The sequence below is a fragment of the Phascolarctos cinereus genome, unplaced genomic scaffold, assembly GCF_003287225.1.
Source record: "Phascolarctos cinereus isolate Bilbo 61053 unplaced genomic scaffold, phaCin_HiC Scaffold_5;HRSCAF=322, whole genome shotgun sequence".
Lineage (NCBI taxonomy): Eukaryota > Metazoa > Chordata > Mammalia > Diprotodontia > Phascolarctidae > Phascolarctos > Phascolarctos cinereus.
In genome coordinates, this window is record NW_027555958.1 from 202,560,886 (window position 1) to 202,584,405 (window position 23,520).

At 37.6% G+C, this 23,520-nt stretch overlaps 1 pseudogene; it reads left to right on the top strand.

The window, feature by feature from the left end:
* Positions 1–941: 941 nt before the first annotated feature.
* Positions 942–22,931, top strand: LOC110203261 (ubiquitin carboxyl-terminal hydrolase 54 pseudogene; annotated as a pseudogene).
* Positions 22,932–23,520: the final 589 nt, after the last annotated feature.

The window sequence follows — 23,520 nt, forward strand, 5'->3', positions numbered from 1 at the left end:
CAGCCTCAGTCTCCATGGTATCTCCTTTCTTGATCCCTCCCCCTCCTTCACTGTCAGCTGATTTTTCTTCTTGACAGCTGGATCCCCCAGCCTTGCAGTCCAGTATAGTTAAGCTGGCATTCTCCAGTCCCTCACTCAACAGAAGGGGGACTTCCTATCTCCCTTCCTTCCATAGCACATTCAGGGCTTTTTCCCCTAAGGGAAATTCCTGCCTCACCTAATGGGACAATTAGGGTGCATGTTTGGTTCTCCATTTTAGAAGTCATTCAGGTTAAAGAGAAATTGGGATGATGCTCAGAAGATCTCACTAAGTTTACTGAGGGCTTTAGGGACATGACCCTACAATTTGAGCTTTCTTGTGATGACTTGCATATCTTCTTCTCCATCTATTGTGGCACTGAGGAGAAGAGGAGAATCTGGGAACAAGCTCAAAAATTTGGGGCCATTTGGCTAGCAATGACCCCACAAAATCCCCCTCCCCCCAGGAACAGCTGCTGTTCCCACTAGTGACCCAGGATGGGATTATCAAAAGAGTGAGGATGGGGAAAGAGAGACTATATGGTAATTTGCCTGTTAGGAGGCCTAGGAACTGCATTTCAAAAGCAAATAAATTTTCAAAAAAATAGGGAAATTACTCAGGGAGAAAAGGAAAACATTGACCTTTTCCAAGACAGACTAGTAGAAGCCATTAAAAAGTATAAGAATTTAGATCCCGACTCTGTAGAAGGGGTAACAATCTTAAGCACGATTTCATTAATCAGTCTGCCCCAGATATTAGAAGGAAACTGCAGAAATCAGCAATGTGACCACAAGCACCTCAGGCCCAATTACTGGAGGAAGCGTTTGAAGTTTTTAACAACAGAGACTTAGTAGCAGCAAAGGAAAGAAAAAGAAGGGATGGGGCTAGAGACAGAGAACACGCTCAATTCTTGGCTGCTGCCATGGCCAGGAAGAGACCCAAAGGTGCTCTGGCAATTCCAGCAGTAGAGAAACCTGTTTTTGATGCCACCGGGGGATCACTGGTCCAAGGAGTGCCTCTACAGGGTGTCCCTTCAGTGGAAGCCCATCAACTCAGGCAGTGACGGCCACAAGGAGGCCCCTGATCTAAAAAATACCCCTTCAGGGCACCCCCCAGAGATAGCCCTGGGATCAATCCCTCTGGGACTATGCCCAAGATGTGACCAGGAGGGATATTGGAGGAATTATTGTTCCCAAGGTTGGAAAAGTGGTGCAGTTGCCCCCCAGTACCTCGTACTCCAAAATTCTCAAGACTGGGAATGATAGGGGAGCCTGGGACTTGGCAGCACTCCCACTTTCTCCATCTCTCTCACCAAACCCTGTGCAGAAAACAACCCCAAAGGTAAGGTTACCCACTTTATCATGGCTATGTTCTATATTTTAACCAATTAATCTGGCCCTACCCATACCTCAACCTATCCAGTCATGGGCATTGAAGGGAAAACTAAGGTATATCTCCAGATGTACTCCCTCCCCTATTGAGGATCTGTTGTTTGAATACTCCTTCATTATGCTCTCCTCTTGCCCTGCCCCTTTGTTGAGAAGGGACCTGATGGTGAATTTGAGGAGCCAGTCTTCTCTAGTTAAGCCTCTCATATCCTTTTTCCCTCTGTGCACCAAACTTCCTTATAATCTTCTGGAAGTTTGAGAGACAGTTGAGGTAATTATTTGGGATCAGGGAATTCCTTGGTGAGCTGCTCATGCCACTCTAGCTGTTGTTCACCTCTGAGATTCTCAAGTACTGCCTCATCAATGTATTTGAATCCCCATTGGGAAGATATTTTTGGCTGCTACCGTAGAAGCTCTTAATTTATTGGGCACTTTAGACTATAAGGTATCTTTACACAAAGACCAGATAGCATGTCAAACTGTAACGTAGTTGGGCCATGAAGTAACACTCACCCCTCACTCCTTAACCTCAAAGAGGAAAAAGACAATCCTGTCTATCCTAGTCCCAGTCACTATGAAACAAATTTGAACTTTTATAGGCATGGCTAGATTTCCTGGACTCTGGATGTCTCATTTTGGTCTTATTGTTAAATCACTTTGTGACTCTACCCAAGGCCTTGATTAACTCCCTCTAGAGTGGGGCCCTGACCATGTAAACCATTTGAGACATTGAAAAGTAAATTGACCATCACTTCAGCATTAGTTCTCCCCAATCTAGAAAAATCTTTCACTCTGTATGTTAATGAAAGGAGAGGATAGGCTTTGGGCCTCCTAACCCAGTCCCTAGGACCTGAACTCAAGCCACTTGCTTAGTGGCTGCTGGATGGTCTTCATGCCTCCCAGGCAGTGGCTGCAACAGCTATTCTGCTTAAAAGCCATTCCACTGGCAGTAAGCTGGGATCAGACAAGTCTGTCAGACTTGTCTAACTTGCATCCACAGACTGTGGAATACACCTGTGAATCCTTGGAAGACGTCAAGCTACTATTTGGAAAGACCCCAGCCTCCTCCATAGGACAGGTGGATAAAAAGAGATGAAATCATACATGTTCTTTTCTTTCTATATTTTTATCTTGCCTTAGTCGTCTGTAATTCCCTCCAGGGAAATTCTTTTCTATACTCCTTTTGTGGCTATTTGGTCCTTGTTTGCTTAATCTCCTTGACAGGTTTGTCTCCTCCAAGGAACTAGTCATCAGCTTCCAGATAATTGCTCAGTCTACCAACTTCTGACTGAATCCAAATTTTTCTAGCCCATTGGACATGAAGTCTGACCACTTGAAAGGGACTTAGAGAGGCAGGGACAACTCTATGCCCCCTTGCCAGTAGGAAGCAGTTTCAGAAGCCAAGATACTTGCCCCTTACCCCAAAAGAATTTGGTTCCTATTTGTTTAAGGGGGGAAAATAGGGTATGGGCCCAAGCTAAGACCTTTGCCCCTTACCCCAAAAAGAATTTGGGTCCCAATTTTCTACTGGATTCTCCTTGAATTCTCCCAATTGATCAAGGAAATCTCTGGTGTTCCCCTGAGGCTAGAGTACTATCAACTGGCCTTTCATTATCACCTATGCCCCATCTCCCAACTCTCTGTTACACTTAACCTACCTCAACCCTCCATTGTCTATTACCTCCAGATGGCCCCTGCCTACTTCCCACCCTTGATCTCATCTAGACCACATTCTCAACCTTCCAGTCAGTCCCATCAAGATCCTTCCTAGATCCCTCCTACAGTCTTTCTGTATGTAATATCCATCTTGTCTCCATTAAGGGCTTCAGATGCCTTAAGAACCTAGCCAATAGCTCACAAATGTTCAGATTCCTTAAGAGTCTGGCCAATATGGTAGATCTTTAATAAACCTTGTCTTTGGCTGAAAAAAAAAAATAAGAAGCTGCCACTGCTTCTGTGGAAGAGCTTAATGGGGAAGGAAAGGTACCAGGATTCTTTAAGATTTTCCTTTTTTTTAAAAAAAAGTTCTAATTCTCTTTACTTAGATAGATTTCTGAACTCCCTGTACTTCTCCAAAAATGTAGAGCAAAATCCATCCACTCCCACCTAAAAGAATAGCAATGGAGTACACACTCTACACATTGTTATCCCTCACCCTCTCTGTGTGAATCACCCACTTAAAAAAAAAAATTGGGGTTGGACCAATGCATCATATGTTTCTTTTACTGTGTTTGGGGCATTTAAAAGTTCAAACACATCCAAGCTTCCATCTGAAAGAAAAACCCATTAACAACAAATAAACAAACAAACAAAAAAAAAGGTTTCTTCCTCTCTTATTGTACAGCTATAAGTTATGAACCACAATAATCTCCAAAGAAATGAAGATGAGGATTATCAAAGTTTGGAAAAGATACATATGATACTAATGTTCTATTTCATAAAATTGTAATGAATAGGCATTTTTGAAATGCATAAAACAACTTTTCTTATACCTAATTTCCTTTTTCCACTAACTAACACCATTCCCCTACTTACAGAAGTTCAGAACCAGAGGAATCTTTTGCTCTTCTTTGTCTTTAAACTCCTATATTTAGTTGTCATGGTCTGTTGACTCTTCCTTTTGAAACTAATTTTACTTCTCTTCCTTTTTATTACTATTCCATTTGCCACCACTATAGACCAGGCTCTTAACTGCTTTCCATACCTGCAATCTGTTAACCCAATTCTTACTTACACAGTACCTTCAGATTTTTATAATTCACTTTTAGTATGCCATTTACCTGCTCAAAAACCTCCTTATTCTTTAGGGTACAAATCCCAATCTCCTTCCCCCAGAATTCACTGTTATTCATAATCTAGCCCCAAACTACCTTACTAAATAATTCCCACCACCACCTAATATGAATACTCCCTCTGTACTTCAGCTATATACCACATTGCTACAGATGCTTAGAAAAATTTACCCCGTTTTAAAGCAAGCATTGCTTTTTCTCTGTCTCTACTATGTATCTCAAAAAGCTTAAAGTGCATTCTATCATTATAAGCTTTTCTTTAGTAGTGAAAAATACTAAGTTGAATTCTCACTTTCTCTTTTTATCTGAGAAAGATACAGTCATTTATTAATATTTAAGGGGTCATAGATTTAGAGCTGGGAGGTGTCTTAGAGGAGATCTAGTCAAAACTCCTTATTTTATAGATGTGGAAGCTAAAGTCCCTTACCCATAGTCATATAAACAATAAGAGACATATCAGGAATTCAATCACAAGTTCTCTAATTCAAAATATAGTGAACTTCCCATGACATTATGTTGTTTCCAGTTTTAATTTAAACTTGAAATAACCAAAGCATTTTATTTTAGATAGCAAATTTCCAGCACTTATGCTTGTAAGACAAATGTAATGCATCTAAGATCAGGCAGGGTAGTGCTGTTGAAATATGGCCTGGGATCATTGGATTTAGAGTTGTAAATTACCTCAAAATTAGGAGATTATAGTTTGCTTACAAGCAGGGTAAATTCAGGAAAGTAATTTCATTCACTTCCATCTCTGTTTCATCATCTATAAGTCCAAGGCTATGGGCTATATAGATTCTCATATGTATTTAGTTCTATGAGCCTATGACAATGAATTGTAGTTCCTCCACTCTTACTATCAATGTAGTTTTGGAAAAAAGCACTTAAGGTCTCAATCTCATTTTCATCATGGATAAATCAGAAATAGTAACATTTGGAAATTATAGCAGAATATGGTAGTTAAAAGAAAATGCAACCTAGGATGATGAGTAATGATAATGAAATAAAGATAGGTAATCAGAAATATTGTGCATTTTCCATACACAAACAAAAAAAAGATTTAAAATCCTATACAACAAGACATTTTGAATGCTAGAAAGATGGTAATGTATACATCATGCATCATAGCTGCTTTTAAGGAATAAAGCCATGAATTAATTCCTAGTGAAACACAATGAGTTTTATTCAATATTTTAAATCTTTAAAGGCAAAATATTTAAATATTTCTTTTGAATTAAATATGTTCCATGACAGTTAAAGTTTTTAAATCAACATAAGAGCTAATGATAACCAAATGTGATTAACCATTACCAAGTCATTAGTTACTTTATTACATAATTGATAAAGCTAGAATTTTTGAAGTGAGTATATCCACATGTGAATGCATGTGTGCATGTATGTTTAGGGAGTATGAATGCACCTTTACATTTATATTTTGATTACATTCAACACACATTAAAGATAAGGGCCTGGAGAAGAATCTATTATGCTTCAGTTGAAGTTTAAAAAAAAGACAGGTCTAGAAATCATGTTTTCAAACAAAGCAAAAGCAAAAATGGACCTAATTAAAAAAGATAAGAAAAGAAACTATATCCTGTTAAAAGGTACCATAGACAATAATAATAATAAACTTATGTGCACTAAGTGGCATAGCATGCAAATTCTTAGAGGAAAAGTTGAATTATTTACAGGGAGAAATAGACAAGAAAACTATACTAGTGGGGGACCTCCATGTTCTCCTATCAGAACAAGATAACTGTAATAAAAAAAATAAAGAAGTTAAAGAGATGAATAGAATTTTATAGAAGTTAAATATGATAGACCTCTGGGGGGGGAATGAATGGGAAAAAGAAAGAAATATGTTTTTTTCTTAGTGGCATTTGGCACCTACACAAAAATTGAAAATATATTATGGCATAAAAACCTCCCAACCAGAGGCAGAAAAGCAGAAATGTTAAATGCATCTTTCCTGATCATAATGCAATAAAAATTAGATTACTGAAAAGCTGGGGAAGCATAGATTGAAATTTTGTTGCAAACAAAAGAATACCTAGGGAATATGTATGTAAAATAAAAAATCATAGAAACAATATATAATTTCATTAAAGAGACTGATAACAATGAGACAATATACCAAACTTTATGGTATTCTATCAAAGGAGCACATAGGGGAAAACTGATATCTGTAAATATTCAGATCAATAAAATGGGGAAAGAACAGATCAATGAATTTGCAATGCCACTAAAAACTGCAAAATTAAAAAAAGCAAAATCCCAAATACACACCAAATTGGAAATCCTGAAAATGAAAGATGTTAACAAAATTAAAAATAAGAAAACCATTATAATAATAAATAAAGTGAAGAACTTTTTATGGAATAAATGGACATATGACTGCTAATTTGATTTACAAAACACAAAGCCAAATTAACAGTATCAAAAGTGAAAAAGATAAATTTAACAATGAAGAGAAAAATTAAAACAAATATTAGGAACTATCTTGACCAATTACATGTCAATAAACCTGACAATCAAGTGTGATGGATGAACATTCATAAAATATGAATTCCCCAGATTAAAAGAGGAAATAGAATACATAATAGAATGTAACTATTTTGTTGTCTGCTTTTTTAATCTTATATGACATTTTATTTTCCTGAAATGTGTGTAAAAACAATTTTAGCATTATTGTTTTCAGATTTTGAATTTCAAATTTTCTCCCTACATCATCACCCCATTGAGAAGGCAAGAAATTTGACATTGGTTGTACATGTGTAGTTATGCAAGACACATTTCCATGTAAGTAATTATGTGAAAGAAAACAAAACAAAAACAAAAACAAAAAGCTAAAGAAAGTAAAGAAAAAGTATCTTTGATCTGCATTCAGGCTCCACCAGGTCTTTTTTCTGGAGATGGACAGCATCTTTCATCATAAGTCCTAAAGAATTATTTAGATCATCATACAAAATTTTCTAGTACTGTGTAAAATTTTCTCCTGGTTCAGCTTATTTTATTTACATCAGACCAAAGAGCTCTTTCTATGTTTTTCTGAGAGCATCCTGGCCGTCATTTCTTTTTGTTTCTTCTTTCTTTGTTTCCTCAATTATATTTCAAGACAAATTTTACCATTCACTTTTACAAGATTTTGAGCTACAAATTTTTTCCCCCTCTCTTCCTCTCCTCCCTTCTTCCTAAAATGGTAGGAAATTTAATATAACTTATATATGTGAAATCAGAACATATTCCCATATTTGTCACAGTTGTAAAAGAAGACACAGATCAAGAGGAAAAAGAAAACATAAAAAAGGATGAAGTAAGTGAAAACATATTGTATGATCTGCATTCAAAGTGGATCACTTCTTTAACTGCATGTGAATAGCATTTTCCCTCATGAGTCCTTTGTGCTTGTCTTAGATCATTATGTTGCTGAGAAAAGCTGAGTCATTCATAGTTGACCATGAAACAACACTGCTGAAACTATGTATAATGTTTACCTGGTTCTACTCATTTCACTTTGCATCAATTTCTACAAGTCTTTCCAGTTTTTTTTCTGAAATTTGCCTGTTCATTATTCCTTACATTCCATTACATTCATATACCGCAGCTTGTATAGCCATTGCCCAATTAATTGGCATCCCCTCAATTTCCAATATTTTGCCACCAAAAAAAGGACTTCTATAAATATATTTGCACATGTAGGTCCCTTTTTTTTTATTTCTTTGGGAGAAGGACCTAGTAGTGGTATTGTTTTATCTAAGGGTATGCACTGTTTGTGTGCCCTTTGATCCTAGTTCCAAATTGCTCTCCAGAACAGTTGGATCAGTTAACAACTCCACCAACAGTGCATTGGTGTCCCAATTTTCCTCTATCATTTCCAACATTTATCGTTTCCTTTAGTTGTTGTCATATTGGCCAATATGATAGGTGTGAGGTGGTACCTCAGAGTTATTTTAATTTACATTTCTCTAATCAAAAGTGATGAAGAACACTTCTACATATGTCTATAGATAATTTTGATTTATTCATCTGACAACTCCCTGTTCATATCCTTTGACCATTTGTCACTTGGGGAATGGCTTGCATTCTTATAAATGTGATTCATTTCTCTATATGTGTGAAAATTATGTCTTTCTTAGAGACACACTGTAAAGATTGTTTCCTAGCTTTCTGCTTTCCTTGTAATTTGGTTTATTGTTTTTGTTTAAGCATAAGCTTTTTAATTCAATATAATCAAAAATATCTATTTTACATTTTGTTGTGCTGTCTCTTATTTGGTCATGAACCTGTAAATTACTTAAATTCTCCTTTAAGAACTTGGATGCTGGGGGCAGCTAGGTGGCACAGTGGATAAAACACTGTCAGGAGGACCTGATTTCAAATCTGTCCTCAGACACATAACACTTACTAGCTGTGTGACCCTGGGCAAGTGACTTAACCACATTGCCTAGCCAAAAAAAATAAAATTAATAAAAAAAAAAGAATTTGGATGCTAAACCACCTGGGGCCTATGTGTTTAGTATTGGTATTACTTCATTATCTGTGGTATCTTTTAGCAAGATGTAGTTTCCTTCTTAATCTCTTTAAATTGGGTATATATATATATATATATATATATATATATATATATATATATATATATATTATATTTATTTATTTATTTATTACACATAGTACACACACACACACAGACACACACACACACACACACACATATATATATACATATATATATATATGATTTTGTTTCCTCTGAGATCATCATTGCTACCTCTTTTTTTTTTCTTCAGCTGAAGCATAATAGATTCTACTCCATCCCCTTTTCTTTTCTCCTTGTGTGTCTTTGCTTAAAGTGTGTTTCTCATAAACAGCATATTGTAGGATTCTAGTTTTCAATCCAATCTGCTACCTGCTTCCATATTATGTGAGAGTTCATCCCATTCATAGTCACAGTTATGATCACTAACTGTGCATTTCCCTCCATCATATTTTTTCCTTCTGTTTGTTGTTGCTCTCCCTTCACCATTTCCCCCCTCAACAGTGTTTTACTTCTATCTACCACTTACGGGGATCTGAATCCCCTTCTGTCAGTCTCTCCCTGCCCCCATTCCTTTATATAATCTTCCTCTGCCCAGTAAGATAGATTTATATATTCAGTTGATTGTGTATATTATTTCCTCTTTGAGCCAACACTGATGAGAGTAAGGTTCAAGCAATGCCCATTGCCCACCCTCCCATCTTTCCCTCCACTGTAAAAGAGTTTTCATGCCTCTTCATGTGAAATAATTTACCCCATTCCACCTCTCCCTTCTTTCTGTGCCCAGTGTACTCCACTTTCTCATTAGGTTTTTTTTTTATGCTATTCCCTCAAATTCGACTTGTGCCCATACTCTTTGTATGTGTATATTCATTATAGCTATATTATTGGTGGTATAATTTTTTTAAGAATTATGAGTATCATCTCCCCATGCAGTGATGTAAACAGTTCAGCTCCATTGAATCCCTTATGTTTTCTTTTCCCTTTTTATTTTTTTTATTTTTTTCTTGGTTCTTTGATATTGGAGATCAACTTTTTTTATTCAATCATGGTCTTCTTCTGAAATCTTGAAGTGCTTCTATTTCATGAAATAATAATTTTTTCCCCTTTGAAGTATTATGATTAATTTTGCTGGGTATGTGATTCTTGATTGTAGTTATAACTCCTTTGTCTTCTTGAATATCATGTTCCATGCCCTTCAGTCCTTTAACATTGTAGCTGCAAAGTCCTGTATAATCCTTATTGTGGCACCCTATATATATATATTTTTTTTTTCTGGCTATGGGCAGTATTTTTTCCTTGACTTGATAGTTCCAAAATTTGGTTATCATGTTCCTTGGAAATTTTATTTAGGGATGTCATTGCTGAGGTGATTAGTAGATTCTTTCATTGCCTATTTTGCCCTCTGTTTCAAGTTTATCAAGGGAATTTTCCTTGATAATTTGTTGAAAGATGCTGTCCAGGTTCTCCTTTTGATTATGGCTTTAAGGTAGTCCAGTGATTCTGATATTGTCTTTCCTGGACCTATTCCCAGGTCTGTTGTTTTTCCAATAAGGTATTTTATATTTTTACATTTTTTTCATTCTTTTGAATTTGTTTGATTATTCTTGATGTCTCATATAGTCATTAGCTTTCACTTGTCCAATTCCACCTGTTAAAGAGTTGTTTTCCTCAGTTAGTTATTGTACTTAGGAGCTTAATAATCATATAAGATATCTAGAAGAAACATTGGTAAAAGAACTGACAATGATACAAGAGGAATTATGAAAAAAAGAGATTCAACAGCCTAGAAAACTGCTTAAAATGTAGAATTGGCCAAATGGAAAAGAAAGTATAAAAGCTAATTAAAGAAAATAGTATCTTAAAAGTTAGAATTGAGCAAGTGGAAGGTAATGACTCTATGAGACATCATGAATCAATCAAACAAATTCAAAAGAAGGAATAAATGGAAGATAATGTAAAATACATTATGGGAAAAAACAACTGACCTGGAAAATAGGTTCAGGAGGGACAATATAAGAATCAATGGACTATCTGCAAGCCACAATGAAAAGGAGGACCTGGACAGCATATTTCAAGAAATTATCAAGGAAAATTGCCCTGATGTCCTGGAACCAGATGGCAAAATAGACACTGAAGGAATGCATTGATGATCAGGAAAGACATCCTAAAATAAAAACCCCAAGGAACATTATAGACAAATTTCTGAACTATTAGGTCAAGCAAAAAATGCTACAAGTGGCCAAAAAGAAAAGAAAAATCATATATCAGGGAGCCACAATCAGGGTTACACAGGGCCTGACAACTGCAACCTTAAAGAATCAGAGGTAAAGGAACATGATATTCCAGACGGCAAAGAAGCTAGGACTATAACCAAGAATTAATTGCCAGATAAAATTAAGAATAATACATCAAGGGGGGAAAATGGTCATTCAATGAATTAGAGGGATTTAAAGCTTTTATAAGGAGAAAACTAGAAAGAAACCAAAAATTTCTCCCCAAGAGAAATATTAAAACCCAAGAGAAGAGAAAAAATAAAAATAAAAAGGGAAAAGAAAACATAAGGGATTCAATTGAGCTAAACTCTTTACGTCCATACACAGGAAGATGATACTTGTAACTCTTAAAAATTGCATCCCTAACAGTACAAATAAAAGGAATATGCAAACAGAGAGGATGCAGGTATACAGTGAATTTGAGGGAATGACATAAAAATTAAGAGATGACAGAGGAGTACACTGAGTGAAGCAGAAAGGGAGGAGTAGAATGGGGTCAATTATCTCACACGAAGAGGCAAGAAAGACAGTGGAGGAAAAGAGGAGTGGATGGCAATGGGCATTACTTGAACCTTTCTCTCATCAGTATTGGCTCAAAGAGGGAATAACATACACAGACAGTTAAATATAAAAATGTATTAAATGTATCTTACCTGACAGGGAAGTTGCAGGGGAGATTAAGTAAAGGAGGGGGTGTCATAACAGAGGCCAGATCAGGGAAGTGATAGAAAGAAAAAAAAAACACTGGTGAGGTGGGAAAGGGAGAAAGGAGAGAGAGGACAAATAGGAAGAAGAATGGGATGATGGAAAATACACAGATGGTAATTATAACTGTGATTATGCATGAGGTGAACTTTCCCATAAAATAGAAGTGCATAGAAGAGTAGATCAAAAGCCAGAATCCTGCAATATGTTGCTTACAAGAAACATATTTGAAGCAGAGACAGTCATACACAGAGTAAAAGGTAAGGGGCTAGAACAGCATCTATTATTCTTCATCTGAAGTAAAGAAAATAACTGGGCCTAGCAATCCTGATCTTAGACAAAGTAACAACAAAAATAGACCTAATTAAAAGAGATAAGGAAAGAAACTGCATCTTTCCAAAGCCTCCCCAGAAAATGAAGTAATTAAATTAGAAGAGCAAGGAATAGTCTACCTGTCAGATCTATGGGGAGAGAAAGAATTCATGACCAAACAACAGATAGAAAACATTACAAAATGTAGAATTAATAATATTGATCGTATTAAATGGAAAAGCTTTTGTACAAACAAAACCAATGCAATCAAGATTAGAAGGAAAGCAGAGAGCTAAGAAAGAATCTTTACAAGAAATGTCTCTGTTAAAGACCTCATTTCTTAAATATATAGAAAATTGAGTAAAGTTTATGAGAGTACAAACCATTCCCCAATTGATAAATGGTCAAAGATATGAACAGGCAGTTTTTAGACAAAGAAATCAAAGCAATCTATAGGCATATGAAGAAGTGCTCTTAATCACTTTTGAATAAAGGAATGCAAATTAATGCAACTCTGAAATATCACCTCACAGAAATCAGATGGCTAATGTCACAAAAAAAGGAAAATGATAAATGTTGATGAGAGTATTTGGAAAATTGGGACACTAATGCACTTTTGACAGAGTTGTGAACTGATCCTAACCCTCTGAAGAGTAGTTTGGAACTATGCCAAAAGGACAACCAAACTGTGTGTACCCTATGATACAAAAATACCAGTACTATTTCTGTAACCAAAAGAAACCATAAAAATGGGGAAAAGACATACATGTACAAAAAATATTTATAGTAATGCAAAATACTGTAAATTGAAGGGATGCCCATCAATTGGTGAATACCTGAACAGGTGGTGGTATATGAATTTAATGGAAGACTATTGTGCTATAAGAAATTATAAGCAGGCAAATTTCAGAAAAAAAATAACTTGTAAAGTTTTACATGAACTGCTGCTTTGTGAAACGAGGAGAACCAGGAGAATATTGTACACAGAAACAAGCAACATTGCACAATGATCGACTTTGATAGATTTAGCTTTTCTCAGCAATACAATCATCTATGACAATTCCAAAAGACTCACGATGGCTAATGTTATCTACATGCAGAGAAAGAAGTAAGAAAGAACTATGGAGTCTGAGTGTAGATCAAAGCATATTATTTTCTCTCTCTTTTTTCTTCTTTCTAGTGATTTTTTTTCTTTTTTTCTGATTTTTCTTTCACAACATGACTAATGTGGAAATATATTTAATATGATTGTATAAGTATAGCTTATATCAAATTGCTTGCCACCTTAGGAAAGAAGGACGGGAAGAAGGGAGAGAGAAAAAATTGGAACTCAAGATCTTATAAAAGTAAATGTTGAAAGCTATCTTTTCATGTAATTGGAAAAATACTATTAAGGGGAGGGGAGATTATCTTAGTAGATGTAGAAGAAGCTTTTGAACACACATGTAACACTACTGCTGTTAAAAACTGTGGAAAAAATTGTAATAGAGGTTTTCCGCATCCAGGAGCCAAGATGGTGGAGTGAAAAGGTAGTCGCTCTCACTCTCCCCTATCAACCTCTGAAAACCCAGAAAATATCACCCCATAAAAGAAAACCCTGGAACACCTGAAGTAGAAGAAAGACAGGGAGCAGCAGTGCAGCAGCCCAGCAAACGGATCTCCCAGTGCCTCAGCAAAAATAAGGGAGGCAGAACTACAAGGGGCCCCAGGTAGATAAGTACCCAGGGGCATTCATCTGAAAGGAGGTGAAGAAAACAAGCTAAAGGCTTCCTAAATCCCTGGCCTTGCTGATTCCAACCCAACACCAGGTGAGCTGTCCAAGCCCTGCAGCCTCCAATTGTGAAGAAATCCTGAAGCCCAGGTGTTAGAATGGACAAACACCAACACCTGGATATCCAAGTGCCTCAGTGAAGGTGGGGAAAACTGGTGGAAACCAGCTCAGAAAACCACTGGGCACCTCTGCACTCTACCTCAAAGGAATCTCTCAGTGCATTAGCAGAAATGAGGGAGACAACACTGCAGGGTGCCCCAGGCAGGTAAACACCCTGCAGCACCCAGGTAAAAGGAGCTGAAGAAAGCTAAAGGAAAGGAAAAGCAGGCAATCTAGAATTGCCTGAAAGTTCCAGCCTTGCTGATTCCAGTCCAACACGAGGTAAGGTGCCAGAAACCTACAGCCTCCAATTGCCAGCATAAGAAGTCCCAGCACATAAAGCCAGTGAAAAAGACCTAGGTTCCCAACACAAGAAGCTTGGGTCAGTACCCTCTGTCCCCAGCAGGAGAGCTCAATCTATTTAAAGGCCAGGGAATAAAGAAACACCATGAGTAAAAAGAAACGTACCCTAGATTCATACTATGACAAGAGTGAAGATCAAGACAGAAATTCTGAAGAGGACAACATTGTCAATAAACCCACATCTGCAACAAGAAAAGGGAATATGAACTAGTCTGGAGCCCAAAAAGCCTTCTTAGAAGAGCTCAAGAAGGATTGCAATAGTCAAATGAGAGAGGTAGAAGATACCTTCAAAAATACAATTGGCCAATTGGAAAAAAAATACACTGAAGAAAACAAGTCCCTGAAAAACACAATTGGCCTATTGAAGAAGGAAGTACAAAAACTAACAGAAGAGTATACTGAAGAAACACGTCCCTAAAAAACACAATGGGCCAATTGAAGAAGGAATTACAAAAACTAACAGAAGAAAACAATCTGTTAAAAACTAGAAGTGGACAAATGGAAACTAATGTCTCTATGAGAGAGCAAGAATCAGTCAAACAGAAACAAAAAATGAAAAAATAGATGAAAATAAAATTCATCAGTAAAACAACCGACCTGGAAAATCGACTCAGGAGAGACAATTTAAAAATTATTGGACTACCTGAAAATCATGATGAAAAAAAGAGCCTGGACAGTATCTTTCAGGAAATCATAAAGGAAAACTGCCTGAAGTCCTAGAACCAGAAGGGAAAATAACCATAGAAAGAATCCACCGATCACCTGAAAGAGATCCCAAATTGACAAAAGGAAATATAATAGCAAAATTCCAAAATTACCAGATGAAAGAGAAGGTGCTGCAAGCAGCCAGAAAGAAAGAATTTAAATATCATGGAACCACAGTCAGGATTACACAGGACCTTGCAGCTTCTACATTAAAAGACCAGGGCAATGAACATAAGGCAAAGGAGCTTGGAATGCAGCCAAGGATCAATTACCCAGCAAAAATGAGCATCATTTGGGAGGAGGTGGATATTCAATGAAATAGGAGACTACCAAACTTTCCTGATAAAAAGAGCAGAGCTCAACAAAAAATTTGATCTTCAAGTACAGGACTCAAGAAGGACTTAAAAAGGTAAATGGGACAGAAGGATACAATATGTTGTTAATAAGGCAGGGGGGGCTGTTTAAACCCCTACAAGGGAATATGAACTTGCAACCCTTGAGAACTGTATTGTTATTACACCTTGTTAAAGGAGTATACATAAAGAGGGTGGATATTAGTTGACTTTGATGTAATGAAAAAAAAATCTAATCAAGTGGGTTAAATGGATCCAAATAAGTGGATCAATCTGATCTTAGAAAATGTACTGAGAAAGGAGGAGGCAGACAAGGGTAAATTACATTACAGGAAAAGACACAAAATCCTATTACAGCAGAGGGAAAGGGGGGGGAGCATTGTTTGAACCTTACTCTCATCAGATTTGGCTCAAGAAGGGCATAAATAATCAGTTAGGTATAGAAATCTAACTTGCCCTATAGGCAGTAGGAGGGAAAAGGGGAAAGAAAAGGGGGGGAAAGAAGGGAGGGGGAAGAAGGGAGGGAAGAGCAGTAAGACTAAAGGGGAAGAAAAGGGAAAGGGATAATAAAAGGGGGAAGACTGAAGGAGGCGTGGTCAAAAGCAAAACTAGTGAAGGGGGAAAGGAAAAAGGAGAAAGAAAAGCATAAATAGGGGGAAAAGGATGGAGAAAAAGACACAGATAGTAATCATAACTGTGAATGTGAATGGGATGAACTCTCCCATAAAACAGAAACGGATTGCAGAATGGATTAAAAACCATAATCCTACAATATGTTGTTTACAGGAAACACATTTGAAAAAGAGTGACACATACAGGGTAAAGGTAAAAGGCTGGAGCAGAATATATTATGCACAGCTGAAGTAAAAAAAGCAGGGGTAGCAATCCTGATCTCAGACAAAGCAAAAGCAAAAATAGATCTAATCAAAAGAGATAAGGAAGGAAACTACATCCTGCTAAAAGGCACCATAGACAATGAAGTAATATCATTACTAAATATATGCACCAAATGGTATAGCATCCAAATTCTTACAGGAGAAGTTCAGGGAGTTACAGGAAGAAATAGACAGCAAAACTATACTAGTGGGGACCTGAACCTCCCCTCTCAGCACTAGATAAGTCTAACCACAAAATAAACAAGAAAGAGTTAAGGAGGTGAATAGAACATTAGAAAAGTTAGGTATGATAGACCTCTGGAGAAAACTGAATGGGGATAGAAAGGAATATACTTTTTTCTCTCAGTACATGGCACATACACAAAAATTGACCATGTACTAGGGCATAAAAATCACTCCAATGCAGAAAGGCAGAAATATTAAATGCATCCTTTTCAGATCATGATGCAATAAAAATTATATGTAATAAAGGGCCATGGAAAGATAGACTAAAAAATAATTGGAAACTAAATAATCTAATCCTAAAAAATGATTGGGTCAAACAACAAATCATAGAAACAATCAATAATTTCATTCAAGAGAATGACAATAATGAGACAACATAAAAACCTATGGGATGCAGCGAAAGCAGTTCTTAGGGGAAGTTTTATATCTCTAAATGCTTACATAAATAAAATAGAAAAAGAGGAGATTAATGAATTGGGCATACAACTAAAAAAACTAGAAAAAGAACAAATTAAAAATCCTCAACTAAACACCAAATTAGAAATATTGAAAAAAAGGAAAAATTAATAAAATTGAAATTAAGAAAACTATTGAACTAATAAATAAAACTAAGAGCTGGTTTTATGAAAAAACAATAAAATAGATAAACCTTTGGTTAATTTAATTAAAAAAAAGAAAGAAGAAAACCAAATTACTAGTATCAAGAATGAAAAGGGGAAGCTACCACCAAGGAAGAGGAAATTAAAACAATAATTAGGAATTATTTTGCCCAACTATATGCCAACAAATTTGACAATCTTAGTGAAATGGATACATATTTACAAAAATATAAATTGCCCAGATTAACCGAAGAGGAAGTAAAATACTTAAATAACCCCATCTCAGAAAAAGAAATTGAACAAGCCATTGATGAACTCCCTAGGAAAAAATCTCCAGGGCCAGATGGATTTACATGCAATTCTATCAAACATTTAAAGAACAATTAATTCCAATACTATAGACTATTTGGGAAAATAGGTGAAGAAGGAGTCTTACCAAATTCTTTTTATGATACAAATATGGTGTTGATATCTAAACCAGGAAGAGTCCAAATAGAGAAAGAAAATTATAGACCAATTTCTCTAATGAATATAGATGCAAAAATTTTAAACAAAATACTAGCAAGTAGATTGCAGCAACTTATCACAAGAATAATACACTATGACCAGGTAGGATTCATACCAGGAATGCAGGGTTGGTTCAATATTAGGAAAACTATCAGCATCATTGAGCATATCAACAACAAAACCAACAGAAACCACATGATCATCTCAATAGATGCAGAAAAAGCTTTTGATAAAATACAACACCCATTCCTAATAAAAACACTAGAAAGCATAGGTATAATGGAGTCTTCCTTAAAATAATAAATAGCATTATCTAAAACCTTCAGCAAGCATTATATGTAATGGGGACAGGCTAGAAGCATTTCCAATAAGATCGGGGGTGAAACAAGGATGTCCATTATCACCACTGTTATTCAATATTGTACTGGAAACCTTAGCTTTAGCAATAAGAGAAGAAAAAGAAATTGAAGGCATTAGAATAGGCAAAGAAGAAACAAAGCTATCACTCTTTGCAGATGACATGATGATATACTTAGAGAATCCTAGAGAATCAAGTAAAAAACTACTTGAAATAATAACAACTTTAGCAAAGTTGCAGGCTATAAAATAAACCCACATAAATCATCAGCATTTCTATATATTACCAACAAAGCCCAACAGCAAGAGATAGAAAGAGAAATCCCATTTAAACTTACTGTAGACATTATAAAATATTTAGGAGTCTACCTCCTGAAACAAACCCAGGAACTCTATGAACACAATTACAAAACACTTTTCACACAAATAAAATCAGATCTAAATAATTGGAAAAACATCAGTTGCTCATGGGTAGGTGAGCTATAATAAAAATTAGAATTCGACCTAAGCTAATTTACTTATTCAGTGCCATACCAATCAAACTACCAACAAAATATTTTTTAGAATTAGAAAAAATAATAAGATTCATTTGGAAAAACAAAAGGTCCAGAATATCAAAGGAACTAATGAAAAGAAATGCAGGGGAAGGTGGCCTAGCAATTCCAGATCTTAAATTGTATTATAAAGCAGCAATCATCAAAACTGCTTGGTACTGGCTAAGATAGGGAGGTGGATCAGTGGAATAGGTTAATATGCAAGACACAGTAGTCAATGACTTATAGTAATCTATTATTTGATAAACCCAAAGACCCCAGCTTCTGGGATAAGAACCCACTCTTTGAAAAAAACTGCTGGGAAAACTGGAAAAGAGTATGGCAGAAACTAGGCATAGACCCAAATCTCACACCATATACCAAAATAAAGTCAAAATGGGTTCATGACTTAGATATAAAGGCTGATACCATAAGTAAACTGGGAGAACAAGGAATAGTTTACCTATCAGATCTATGGAGAACAGAAGAATTCATGACCAAACAGGAGATAGAGAACATTATGAAAAGCAAAATGGATAATTTTGATTACATTAAATTGAAAAGTTTTTGCACAAACAAAGCCAATGCAACTAAGATTAGAAGGAAGGTAGAAAATTGGGAAAGAATTTTTACAACCAGTCTCTCTGATAAAGGCCTCATTTCTAAAATATATAGAGAATTAAGACAGATTTATAAGAACACAAGCCATTCCCCAATTGATAAATGGTCAAAGGATATGAACAGACAGTTCACAGGTGAAGAAATTAAAGCTATCTATAGTCATATGAAAAAATGCTCTAAATCATTATTGATTAGAGAAATGCAAATCAAAACAACTCTGAGGTACCACATCACACCTATCAGATTGGCCAACATGACAAAACAGGAAAATGATAAATGTTGGAGAAGATGTGGGAAAATTGGAACACTAATACATTGTTGGTGGAGTTGTGAAATGATCCAACCATTTTGGAGAACAATTTGGAACTATGCCCAAAGGGCTACAAAAATGTGCATACCCTTTGATCCAGCAATAGCACTTCTAGGGCTATATCCCAAAGAGATCAAACAAATGGGAAAAGGACCCACATGTACAAAAATATTCATAGCAGCTCTTTTTGTGGTGGCAAAGAATTGGAAATTGAGAGGATGCCCATCAATTGGGGAATGGCTGAGCAAGTTGTGGTATATGAATGTAATGGAACGCTATTGTGATGTAAGAAATGATGAACAGGCTGACTAGAAAAACCTGGAAAGACTTATATGGTCTGATGCTGAGTGAAGTGAGCAGAACCAAGAGGACTTTGTACACAATAACAGCCACATTATACAATGACTAATATTGTTAAACTGAACATTTCTCAGCATTACAAGTATCTAAGACATTCCAGAGGCCTGGATGGAAAAATGCTGTCCACATCCAAAGAAAGAATATGGAAGTCGAATCGCTCATCATTTGCTTTTACCTTTTATTGAGTTTTGTTTCATCTTTCTGATGGTTCCTTCTATTGGTTTTAATTTTTACTTACAACTTCAGTAATGTGAGGATATGTATAATGGGCATGTAAATGTAAAGCCTATATCAGATTGTGTGCCGTCTTGGGGAGGGTGGGGGGGAGGAAGGGGGAGAAAAAAATTTAACTCAAAAGCATATGGAAGTGATTGTTAATAAATCAAAATAAACATAAAATTTAAAAAAAAATTGGAATAGAAACACTGAAGGAGAAGCAAACCCCCAAGAGTGCCCCCAAGCTACTCAGCAGCCCCAGTGGACTTTGAAAGAAATAGTCAGCAATACAATCTATAATAGACCATCCCTGACTTCCCAAATCAACCAAGGATCTACTTTTGTGGTAAAAAGAGACCAAAGTGAAAAAACAACCACCTCAGAGCCTACCCTAGCACTATCAGGACTGAGAAGTAGAGAGCACCACCAGTGAGTCTAAATCCAGTTTATTCAGTAAATACAACATGGAGATGTAAATGTGAGACTCTGAATAAGGATGAAAGGAAGCACTGTGGCTATACCTAGCCCAGTCTATTCTCTGAGGACCCTGCTAAAGAGTTTACTTCAAATGAACTAAACAAACCACCTATGACCCCCATAGAAATGGGCCAAAGGTAAGGCACAATGTCTCAGACCCACCCAAACCTGTATTCACCTTATGGAACAGCATCCTCTAGTAATCCAGAGGATAGTATCTGGCTATAAGAGGAGTGAAAAGGACAGTAACAGCCCTGTCAGTCTGGATGCAACTCTGTCAGAGAGCTCTGACACCTCCAGGGAAACAAATGTGAAAATAGCGTCTGAGTTGGTCTGTGCATGCGGTAAAATCCCAAAGTCACACAGGAGTAGCAGCATCCTGGAGGTGGAATTGGTCTCATTCAAAAGTTACTGGACAAAGAATCAGCACCTCCACTTGAAGGACAAGAACACAGAGAGGGAGTTGTCTTCATCCTCTAAAAGTGAACTGGATGAACTCTAGGAAGAAGTGGTTTAGAGAGCCCGGGAACAGGAACTCTGGAGGAAGAGGGTGAAAGAATTAGAGGAGGCTCGAGGGTTCAACCCACACCCCAGCTGCTTCATGGACAGGATGAGTTTCAGCATCAGGGGAGGCATGACTGCTCCGAGAAGTCAACCTGAGAGGCTGACTCAATGTTGGAGGAGGTGCTGCTCAGTGAGCAGAGAGGAGACTGTGCTGCACCTTTGGCTCTCTGTAAAGAATCAATTTCTAAGCTAAGAATTGCCTATCATGGTGCTAGCTCTTGCACATTCAACAGAACCATAGTTGATAAGAAGTTACAAATCTGTATCTGAAAATCACTGAGCCTCCAGGATCACATGCAGCAACAGCAACTTCCTCTGTTGCTGTCACCACTGCTGGTTTCTTCCCTCAGCCAGCAAGTGAACAGTCCGTCCTGCTCCAAGTTCAGTTGAGTCAGGAGGCAAAGCTGGAGTCAAGTAGAGATACCGAGTTTGGAATCAGTTCTTTCCCCCCCTCATCTACTTGCTGCCATAAATCAAACTCATTACTGTCTTTAGACTCACCCTCCCCTCCCACCTACAGCCCAGTTCCCCAAGAAGGTCCTTCCCTAACCTCTTGACTTCTTTTGCTAATGTGGATGGTCATGCTTTTTCTGCTTTCTGCAGGCAAAGCTTATCCCACTAGCTGAGGAGGCCTGAGAAGGGTATTGCGCCAAAGAAGGCAGGCAGTGATGATGACTCAGTGACTTCTATTTTTCTGAACTATTGAGTGGGCATTATTAGGCTCTCTGGTTATCATCCCGATCATGAAAACAGCACATGGATTCATGGGCCTGAGAGGAGCTCTTTCCCTCAAGATCCCTGCATTGGTCCCATCCATCCTGCATCCACACTGGAATGAGGATGTAGAGCAGAAGACCTCTGAATTGGAGTCTCTTTACCAGGCCAGTCTGCAGACATCTCAAGCCAGCTAACCTAGGCCATAGAGGCAGGTTATATCATGGGAACCACTTGGGCATCCAGGCTCCACAAGCATTATAGGGGGGAGACTACACTCAGCCCCTGGCTTTGATGTCTCACAGATGCCAGCAGTAGAAATGGAACACATTCTCCATGGGTCAAGCATCGTACCTGCCTCTCAGGCGGCATCTTGCTGAGGTTCACTGAAGGAGGATGAAGGATTGCTGTACACTGCAGAGAATTTCTGACACATTTCAAGCAGTCTCAGTGGCTGCTGTTTTTGACAGGGAGGAACCACTCTCACCACCATGTCTTCTCACAGTTTTGAAATTTCAAATGTGAGGAAAAAGCCTTTGGAAACCAGGTACAATTATTCCAGCTCTTTTTCCCTCTTTGTCATCCATGACCCTCCTGCATACCTCCCCAATTCCCAGATGCTCCTTCCCCAGCCACAGCTCCTTCCCCCTGATGTCCTGATGCCCACAATGGCAGGGGAGCTCCATAGACCCCCAGGAACTTCAAAGAGTATCCAACAAATTCTGGTTATGTGTGACAGGGGTGAAGGTTACTGAGATGCCAAATACACAAGGGATATACAAGAGCCTGTCATGCCCTTCAAGAACTGATTCTTCTTGGAGCCCGTTTCCAGAGACCAACCAGCATTCTGAGACCAGAGCCTCAACCACCTCAGTGCTCTGTCACAGCTAAGCAACACTGCCATACAGAAGCCAAGGACTCCAGGGTTCACACGTCCACTAGTGGAGGAGACTCATTCATACTCACACTCTCCCATTGCCTGCCATCCATCATCATTGCCCAGCACTCTTTCTATGCCCCTGGAGATATCATCGAGTTCCAGACTTATTCCTTCTTCCTCCCTCAGACCTGGACCCAGAAGAGTAGATATACCTCCTGATAATGATTGGAAGAATAACACTTATGTCCCTCAAGCTAGACACAGGAGAACAGGAGGAAATGGGGCTCTTTTTGACACTTCAGATGTCCACCAGAGGGGGCTGAACTGGGCTGCAGCCCCACAGCACAGTGGATAGTGAGGTGCTCTTCTTTGCTTATTCTTTTCTGTCACATTAATGTGACATGTCAGAATTACTGCCCAATATTGCTGTCATTGCTGTGCCAGGATCATTTCAGTATAGAACTCTGTGTCTTCAGTGATTCTCAAATCTCAAAAGACACTTGGCTGATGGAATCCCAGCTTAAATTCTCCTTGAAAAAATGGGAAGCTGATTTAGCATGGGGTGCTGCCAAAAAGTAATTTTGATTTAATTATAGTCTTAGAGTCAGTCAGAATTTTAAAGGTCAACCCAGGAACTGTCACTGATCAGCATCTCAAAGTCATCTACCTGATTTTTGTCCCCAGATCTCTTTGTCCCCATCCCCTGCTGCAGTCCCATTCTCTGTTTTCCTCCCCTCCCTGCCCAATGTTCATGTTCTCTTTGGTTCTGTAGATCTCTTCTCTTCTCTTGTAGACTTCCCATCCCCCTCTGTCATCTACCCTCTCTACAACCTTCTCATCCCCTTCACTATTTCCTTTCCCACTTCTACCCAACCCTGCTCCATCCCCATTCTTCTAGACATATATGGTTATATACTTTCTATCTTTGTCTTGTATCTGGCCAA